Source organism: Suncus etruscus, chromosome 3, assembly GCF_024139225.1.
Source record: "Suncus etruscus isolate mSunEtr1 chromosome 3, mSunEtr1.pri.cur, whole genome shotgun sequence".
NCBI lineage: Eukaryota > Metazoa > Chordata > Mammalia > Eulipotyphla > Soricidae > Suncus > Suncus etruscus.
Genome location: NC_064850.1, coordinates 89,583,533 through 89,593,391, shown reverse-complemented (window position 1 = coordinate 89,593,391; position 9,859 = coordinate 89,583,533).

Sequence of the window (9,859 nt, the reverse complement as noted above, 5' to 3'; positions counted from 1 at the left end):
TAAGGACATTAGAGAGGATATGTTGATGATGTTTAAGTAATTAAAAGAAACCATGGAATAAATATGATTCAAGATGGCAGGAGATTAGAAATTGAGAACAAACAGAAATAAAAGAACTAAAAAGCATGGCAGGCAAATGAAAAAACTCAGTAACAATATGGCAAACCATATTGTCTACATGGGAATAAAATAAGAAATAAAAGAATATATATGTATATATATAAAGAGAGAGAGAAGAAAAATATCTGTCATGGAGGCAGGCATGGATGAGATCAAGGAGGGGAAATGAGAAAAAAACCTGGTTACAGTGCTGGTGAAAACTATGACACGGTGAAGGGTGTTGTACATTGTATGATTGAAATTCAATTATAAAAAACTGTCTTACTGTGACTAAAAATAACAATATTAGAAACAACTTGTAAATCAGTGTTTAAATCAAGTATTTTTGAAACATAAAAATAAAATAAACTATGTAACAATATTGTTAATCTCAATGTGGAAAAGGTTAAACAAGAGTAGAAGAAAGAATGAAAATATCTGCATAGAGGAGGATAAGAGGGAAACTGAGGTCATTGGTTACAGAAATATAGGCACTGAGGAAGGCCTGGGTATTGGATATGCCAGTGTTTTTCAACCTTTTTTGTGCAAAGGCACACTTTTTTCATAAAAAATATCACGAGGCACACCACCATTAGAAAATGTAAAAAAAAAAAAAGAAATTAAAAGAAGAGACTATATGTAAGAACAATGAATAGTCACCATCAAATGTGAAGTTTTGCATGTAATGGGTTGTTTCTTGGGGAAAAACATTTAAAATTGATAAGCAGAGAGATAAAGCTTGACTAGAACACTATTAAGAGAAAAAAATACAAATGGCCAAAAGGTACATGAAAAAATGGTCCACATCACTAATCATCCAGGAGATGTAAATCAAAACAACAATGAGGTACCATCTCATGCCACAGAGACTGGCACACAACACAAAGAACAAGAACCATCAGTGCTGATGGGGATGTGAAGAGAAAGGAACTCTCATACACTGCTGGTAGGAATGTCCTCTAGTCCAACCTTTATGGAAAACAATATGGAGTTTCCTAAAAAAAAAACAAAACTGGAAATTGAACTCCCATATGATCTTCTATAGCACTCTTAGGGATATACCCTAGGAACACAAAAACAATACAAAAATGCCTTCTACACATTCATTGCAGTGTTATTTACAATAGCCAGACCCTGGAAACAACCAAGATGCCGTTCAACAGATGAATGGCTAAAGAAACTGTGGTACTATGCAGCCGTCAGGAGAGATGAAGTCATGTAATTTTTCTATACATGATGTGCATGGAAACTATTATGCTGAGTAAAATATGTCAGATGGAGAGAGATAGACACAGAATAGTCTCACTCATCTATGGGTTTTAAGAAAAATAAAAGGCATTATTGTAATAATGCTCAGAGACATTAGAGATGAGGGCTGGAAGGTCTGACTCATGATATGAAGCTTGCCACAAAGTGTGGTGATTGCAGTTAGATAAATAACTACACTAACAACTATCATGACAATGTTAATGAGTGAGAGAAGTAGAATGCCTGTCTCGAATACAGGCAGGGGTGTGGGAGGAGTGAGATAGAGGACATTGGTAGTGGGAATGTTGCACTGGTGAAATGGGACGTTCTTTTTTATGACTGAAATCCAATTATAAACATGTTTTTATTCATGGTACTTAAATAAAGATTTAAAAAAAAGAAAACAAAAAAAAAAGAAAATGTTAAAAAAATTTAACTCTGTGGCTATATGACTATATATAAAGTAATTCTCTTGAATAGGTATCAAATAATCACAAAAATTATTTTATAATTATATAATATAAGTAATATATTCATATTTATATAATATATTTATGTCATTAATACAGTGATCCTCAAACTATGGCCCATGGGCCACATATTGTATTCGTATCTGTTTTGTTTCTTCATTGCAAAATAAGATATATGCAGTGTGCATAAGAATTCGTTCATAAGTTTTGTTTTTACTATAGTCAGACCCTCCAATGGTCTGAGGGACAGTGAACTGGCCCCCTGTTTAAAAAGTTTGAGGACTCCTGCATTAATACATAATATAATGTATAATTATATTATATTATAAATATAAATATTATAAAATATATAATATAAATTATTTCATAATTATTTTATAATCATTCATATTTCTGTTCACTTACTCAGTGTGCCAAATCTCGGCCTGCTTGGCTGAACATAAAGTTGATATTATGGCAGGAATCGAAGAAAGACACACATGTAGCTCTTTGTCAATAGCTCTCAGTCTTTCCCTGTCTTTAATTTTTATAGCCATCAGGCTTGAAAAGCTCATCTCACACAGATATGTAGTGGAAAATGGGAACAATGTCAAAATAGCTTTATTTGCCAGAATGGGGAAGACAATTTTTTATAACTGAGTTTCAATCATATAATGTACAACACCCTTCACCATGGCAGTATCCAACCAAAAACTGTACAAAGGTATATTAGCAAATATTAACTTGAAACCATGATTTTTGTCTCAGTTCAGTTAGTTCCTCCTGCTCCTGTAAACTTATGTTCTTTCCACCAACTGATACTAACCCAGTCAAGGCATTCAGTGGAGACTGAAGAGAAATAAAATGACAACTTCTTGAGAGTTCTTAAATGTTTAACTATTATCTCACACAGTGCAGCAGTGTGGACACCTTGCCATTGCTTGGTGAGTGTGAACAATTTAAGATTGCCACTTTCCACGGGTTGGTGCCAGAGTTGCACCTTTAAATGGTTTCCATCTATTTTATCTGTATTTGTAAACAGGTTTTCATTTCTGCGTTGCATTCATGTGTTCAGATCCTTCAGATGATGAAAAATATCTGCCAGGTATGCCAGCCTTGTGCACCACTCATCAATTGCAAGCAGCTTTGCATAATCTGACCTCTCATTTGTCAAATACACTTTAAGTTCTCCCGCAGCTCACATACACAAACCAAGACCTTGCCATGTGACAACCACTGGACCCCCGTATGAAACAGCAAGGTTTTATGCTTTGCTTCACACAAAGCTGCAGACATGCAACTTTTCACGGATTATGATTTTACAAAGTTTATCATGTGCCCATGTGCACAACATCATCCCACACAGAAACTAGGTCTGCTGGTAAAGTCTTGGCTACAAGGGCATCCTGGTGTAAAAATCAATGTGTAACAATCGCATTTGGATTTCTTTCCTTCACTCTGCAAAAACAAAAATAAAAACAAAGCCTTTGATGCGCCCGACCATGGCTGCAACTCCATCGGTGCAGACACTTGTACAATTTGACCAATTAAGTCCTCCTTGTTCAAGGTATTCTGATGTGACCTGAAAATTTTCTTCTACTGTTGTTTTTTCTGGCAATGCCCTGCAAAAAAAAGATTTCTCTAATTGCATCAGCATCCACAAAACACACATTGGCTGAGAGTTGAGCATGTCCACTGATATCAGTAGACTTGTCAAGTTGCAATGAAACACTGATACAGATATTTTCTAAAACCACACTTTTGATGTCTGCAGACATGTCATTAATACATCTGGAAATTGTTTTGTCTGAGAGAGGAACTTTGGCAATTTCCTTAGCTGCTTAGGTCCGAGCATCTCCTCTACAATAGCTTTGCAAGAGGGAAGTATTAATGTCTCTGCCACAGTGTGCAACTTTTTTGTCTTGGCTACATGTTCAGCAACTTGATAGCTAACTTTAGGAGCTCTTTCATTTACCTTTGTGGTTTTTATCATGAAAGTTACCTGTTTCTCCGTGTTTTTATGCATGTGAACAGAAAATTCCTCATTCTTGTTTTGAAGTGAAATGTGTTTCTTTTGGAGATGGCATTTAAGTTTACTTGGGACCATAGCACTGCTAGATAGTTTTTCACCCCTCACTATGCACAGTTCAATTGGTTTCTTTGCATCTCCCGTGAAAGTAAATCCAAATGAAATATAGCTTTTGCTCTATTGCCTTGTGCCAGAGAATTTACTTGAGCTAATCATCTTTGCTTTCTTTTGATCCCCACTCATACTTGGGTTCTCATCTGACTCTGAATTTTGTTTAGACTTCAGTTCTTTCCTTTTCAAGACTTTGTTCATCACTGCTTTTATCTCCTGTCTCGCTGTCACTGAGTACTTACTGCACTTTTCTCCTCCAGATAGCTGCTGTCTGTCACATTCAGCACTCTTCTGTGCGTCTCCATCCAGATCCATCAGTCAGAACTCTTCTGCTCATGTCTCTTCCAGATTCATCATTCAGAGCTCTTCTGTGCTGAATCTGGGATAATCTTCAGAGTCCAGTCCCATCAGCGCTCTTCTGCGCATAGACAATGTTCCTCCTGTCATTGTAATAGTGACACCAAAGCCATTTATAGTCTGTAACATGCGACTTCGGCTCACAAATAGACCAATCACTAAATCTAATGATTAGAATCGAATGATTGGTCTATTTGTGAGCTGAAGCCACATGATAAGGATGAAATTAACATTTTTCCCACGACACACCAAACAATATCTCACAGCACATTAGTGTGCTGAGGTACAATGATTGAAAAATGCTGGGATTTGCTATGACTGAGACAGTCATGAACAACTCTGTATTGTCTCGTGGTGATTTTATTAAAATTATCTGGAAATAACAAAAGGGGGGCAGAGTGATGATAACATAGAGCACTTGCCTTTCATGCATTTAATCTGAGTTCAATTCCAAGCATTCCATATCTCTGAGCATCACCAGAAATAATTCCATTTTTCGAAATAATATATTTACTTGAGAACCATAATTATAAACATGATTGTAGTTGGGTTTCAGTTAAAAGAGATCACCCCCATTCACCAGTGCAAACCTTCCCACCACAAATGCCTCCTATCTCCTACCTCCCAATCCCCTGTCTGTATACAAGACAGGCATTCTATTTCTCTCACTCACTATCATTGTTACAATAATTATTTTAGTTATTTCTCAAAAAATTAGAGAAAGCATTTTTATTATAAATAATTAGTCTCTTAAGTGTAAAGCCAATTTTTCATCAGAAAGTGTCCCTAAATCATTCTAATGTAATTGATATATTGCTATTATTTATAAATGTCTCCTACCCTTTACCCACATCAGGATTAGAGACTATGGTATGGGACAGATAGTACAATAGATTCAGTGCTTGCCTTGCATGTAGCAAACCCGGGTTTGATCTTTAGTACTGCATATGGATTCCTAAGCCTTACCAGAAGTGATCCTGACTGAAAATCCAGGAGCAATACTCAAGCAAGCATCACTAGATATCACCCAAATGACAAATATAAATAAATATTCTTCAGTCTCTATTTTAAATATATAAAATGCTTTTTCTAATCAGATATTAATGAGAATTGATGTCCACAGGTACAACCCTGTGTGTGGACATGAGAGCACATGGAATAGGGAAGTGTTGAGGCTGGTGAGCTTAATTATGGTATCATCAAAGAATATACCTGGCTTTGAATTTTGTGAATCTGTTGAGGGAATGTAGAAACTAATACAGTATTTTAACACTAAGCCTGAGAAAATGTATGCAATCTGTGACATACAATTTATGTGGAGTAATGACATAAGAGGCTATGATATGGAGAAAGTGAGAACATATCTCTATAAAAAAAATGTGTATCTTAGTTGATGGTGAAAAGTCTCATGTCTTTCTGACTTTTCTAGAGAATGATTATTATAAGAAATTTGAGGCAATGCATTCCTATTCAGTTCTCCTTTTCCTTACCTGTGAGAAACATTTATATACAAGAAGACCTTGATTCATAGTGAAACAAGGAGTTATGTTCTGGATATTTGATTATTTGACTAACACATTAATGCCAGGGATAAATTTAGTTTTAATTAAGTCACATCCAAATGTAAACCGCCAATTGCACTTTCAGGCCTTAGCCTGTTGATATAGTTTTTATTTTATTTCAGAATTATTAAACTAGTATTTATCTTAGTTTACTAAATAGATATTACTTATTCTTTTTAACAGTAAGTGTGTAGTGTTACACATATAGACTCATTCAAATTTTTAGAATATCTACAAATGTGCTCTTATACCAGTACATCTCATCTAATATAAGTAAATTAGAAGTTTCTATTTAGTGTAAGATGTACTTGATATTAGATACATCATAGGCATGCTTAACATTATGAGTAATCTTTACACAGCATGCTCTATTAGAGCATCAATCTTATTACAGAAAAGTTAAAATTTTACAGTGAATCTATAAAAATTTTCTAGGAATAAGTTGAAATTTCCCATATCTTAGTTTATTCTAATATTTGTCTCAGTAGACAGGCCTGCGGAGTGGCCAACAATTTTAGAAATCCATAATAAATTCTACTAGCTGTATCTTTTGCCTAGGCGTGTCAGGGAATTTGACAATACTTCTCTCTTGTTATCCATACACTATGGGTGACAATTAGTGGGTGACCCTATACTATGAGTTCTCTGAAGTGTACCCCACCTCTGCTCAATTTTTAAACCCGGCCTCAATGCAAATGGATTATAAGATATTTACCTGTATAAACACTGATATACTATCTTAGGTACAAATGTTGTTAGATGAAAAATTATGAGTGACAGTTTGTTAAAATATGCACACCCAGCTTGTATATCAAATATTTGTGAACATAAAACTCAAAAAGCAAAACCTACAAGTCTTTTATAACAGCGAAGAAAGAAAAGAATTCACATATAAGTATCAGACAGGGTTAAAACTCTAGAAAATAATGAAGCTCAAATAATGCTTCAAGTTTCATTGATGATGAAACTTAAATCAATGCATTATGCAATGGAAATAATGCAATCATTGGAAGAACAATTCAACCAGCTGAAAAATGAACTGATCAAATAGTCCTTAAGAATGAATTCTAAGAAATTTTAAAAATACAGGGGCCAGAGTGATGGTGCAGTCATAAGGCATTTGCCTTGCATGCAGCTGACCCAGGACAGACTGCAGTTCAATATCCCAGCATTCCATATGGTCCCCAATCCGGAAGCAATTTCTGAGTATGTAGCCATGAATAAACCCTGAGTGTCACTGCGAGTGTCCTAAAATTTCCCTCCCAAAAATACAGTAGCAATCTACAGTTTCATAATTTCATATGTGTAGGACAACATCCGTGATACTGAAGACAACATATTGGCCATCATCAAGAATAAAGTGACAAAAGGAAAGAGAGATGAATGAAGAGAATGAACATTTGTGATAGATAATAGCAAGAGAAATAATCTTCAAAGCAAATGTATAAGAGAAAGAGGAAATAGTGAAAGAGGAAGAAAGGCTGACAGAAGAAATAATTATCAAGAACTTTCCAGAAAGAGATATCTGCACAGATTTAAGAGGCCCAAAGAGTACCAAACAAAATAGACTTAAACAACAATGCCAAAACACATAGAAATAAAAATGTACAAGTACAAAGACACACTAATTATAGCAGCAAGAAAAAAACACTCTAATAAAAGAAAAACAACCTAAGCATCACAACAGATATTTCATGTTACTGAGCTAGAATAAAAATTACATATTCTAAACATTAAGTAGAAAAAAAACCTTTCTGCCTAGAGTCCACTAACTGGTTAAAATAGAGTGATGGATAAGAACCTTTTCAGACAAACAAGAACTTACAGCATTTGTGACAGCTATATTAATTCTTTAAGAATTACTAAAAGGTAGTCTATAAAAAAGAGTACTGCAAAAACAAATAGATTAAACACACAGAAATACATAAAAATAATCTATCATTTATATTTCTCATTGTTAATATATTACTAAATTCCCCTATAAAAAGACATAGAGATGCTGGGTGGATCAGAGAAGAAAATGTATCTATCAGCTGCCTACAGTAAACACACCTAAATTTATAGGGTAAATTCATATTCGGAATGAATAGAAAACAGTCACATAAGCTAAGAGAAGAAAAAAAGTGGGAACAGCCATATGTATTTCAGAGCAAATAGTATTCAGTATAAATAAATCAGTAATAGACAATGATGGGCACAATATAATTATTACTTAAGAAATAATAGATCAAGAAATAATATCACCAGCATTACTGTACCAAATTAAGACAAAGAAAAGTTTGTAAAGCTTTTGATAACAAACCTTAGTAGCATATCGAAAAAATACCTATCCTCCTACTAACTTGACAGACAACTTTTGTCATTTGATTGTTAAAGTTTGGGTGTTATAATATCAGTGTTGATGACTCCACAGTTTGTATTTTTAGCACTATCAATCTTTAACAAACAAAACAATGTACCTGAATTCTATTGATCATTACTCTCTCTTTCCTTGAATTTATCTCTTCTCCATAACCAGCTATTAATTTATTTTATTTTTTCCTTTGTACCTTGTGGTCAAGGGTTAACTACGCTCCCTCCTCTCATTTAAACCATTTTATTTCTTTATCTACTTACTCTAAATATATCATATAATTGTTACATCCTGTGTTTATCCTTACTCATATGGCTTACTTTATGTACTAAAATTTCTTTCAGTTCCATCTGTGTTGTAGTAGATTTCATCATTACTTACAGCTGTATAATATATTTATCATATATTTATGATCTAATTATCTGATGACATCATTTGATTTCAATCTTAGTTATTGTATTTAGTACTGCAATGAATGATGGTGTGCATATATCATTTTGTGTTAATGCTTTTCCTGTCTTGGGATAGATAGCCAAAAGTAAAAGAGATGAATCATAAAGCAGCTCAATTTTAAGTTGACTGAGAACCCTCCATACTGTTTTTGATAAAATTTCATATCTAGCTCTCTCCCTCTGACTTATATTATTCAACATAATAGTTTCCATGTCCATCCACTTATAGAAAATTTTTATGACTTCATCTCTCCTGATGACTGCCTGTCTTTGAGACAGACAATCTAAAGTATTTCTTTGATATGCTTTATATATTTTGCTCCTTTATCAACAATAAACTGAACATATACCTGAGGATCTATTTCAGGATTTTTAATTCTTTTCTATTGATCTGAGAATCTGATATAGAGGGTAGTTCTATTTTTATTTATTGGATATACCTCCACTTTGCTTTTGATGGAAAAACCATTATTAATAGTTTTTTAATCATAGGATTTAAAACAAATAAAATTTAAAAGTGAAAAATATATGAGTACACATCATTGAATAGATATATGAGAAATAAATAAATGATAAGGGGGTTTATTTATAAGTAATAAATAAATGCAGAAAAAATCAGGCTCATGGCAGACTTTTATAATAGTTAAACTGATAAAAAATAATGCCAAATGTTAAATCTTGATGTTTCATATACTTACATTGGCACTATAATTTATTAATACACTTTGAAAAATTATTGGCAGATTGTGATAAAGTTAAAAATATATTCATTCTATTACCCAGTAAATACCATACATATGTACCCATAAGAAGGAAAATATTATGTTTACACAAAGAATTGTCATTACTGCAATTATAAATCTATAAACTTTAAATAATCCAATGTCCATCAACCTGGAATGTATAACTATGGTACATCTACATAACTCACCAATTAAAATTAAGAAAATACTTAAAAGTTAATTAATGAGGTCGTATGCATAGGATTGTTCAGTGTGAAAGTCAGACTCTACGACTCAACAATATGGCACTGTCATTCATGTTCTGGAAAAAGACATATTATAGAGGCAAAGAATAGATTTATCAGTGGTGTCCAGGTGCTGAAGCTGAAGGAAGGATTTATTTTTAATAAAGAAGTGGCAAAAATGGTCTTGATCTCAATTTTGTTAATTATATAACTGCATAATTTAGTCCAAGTT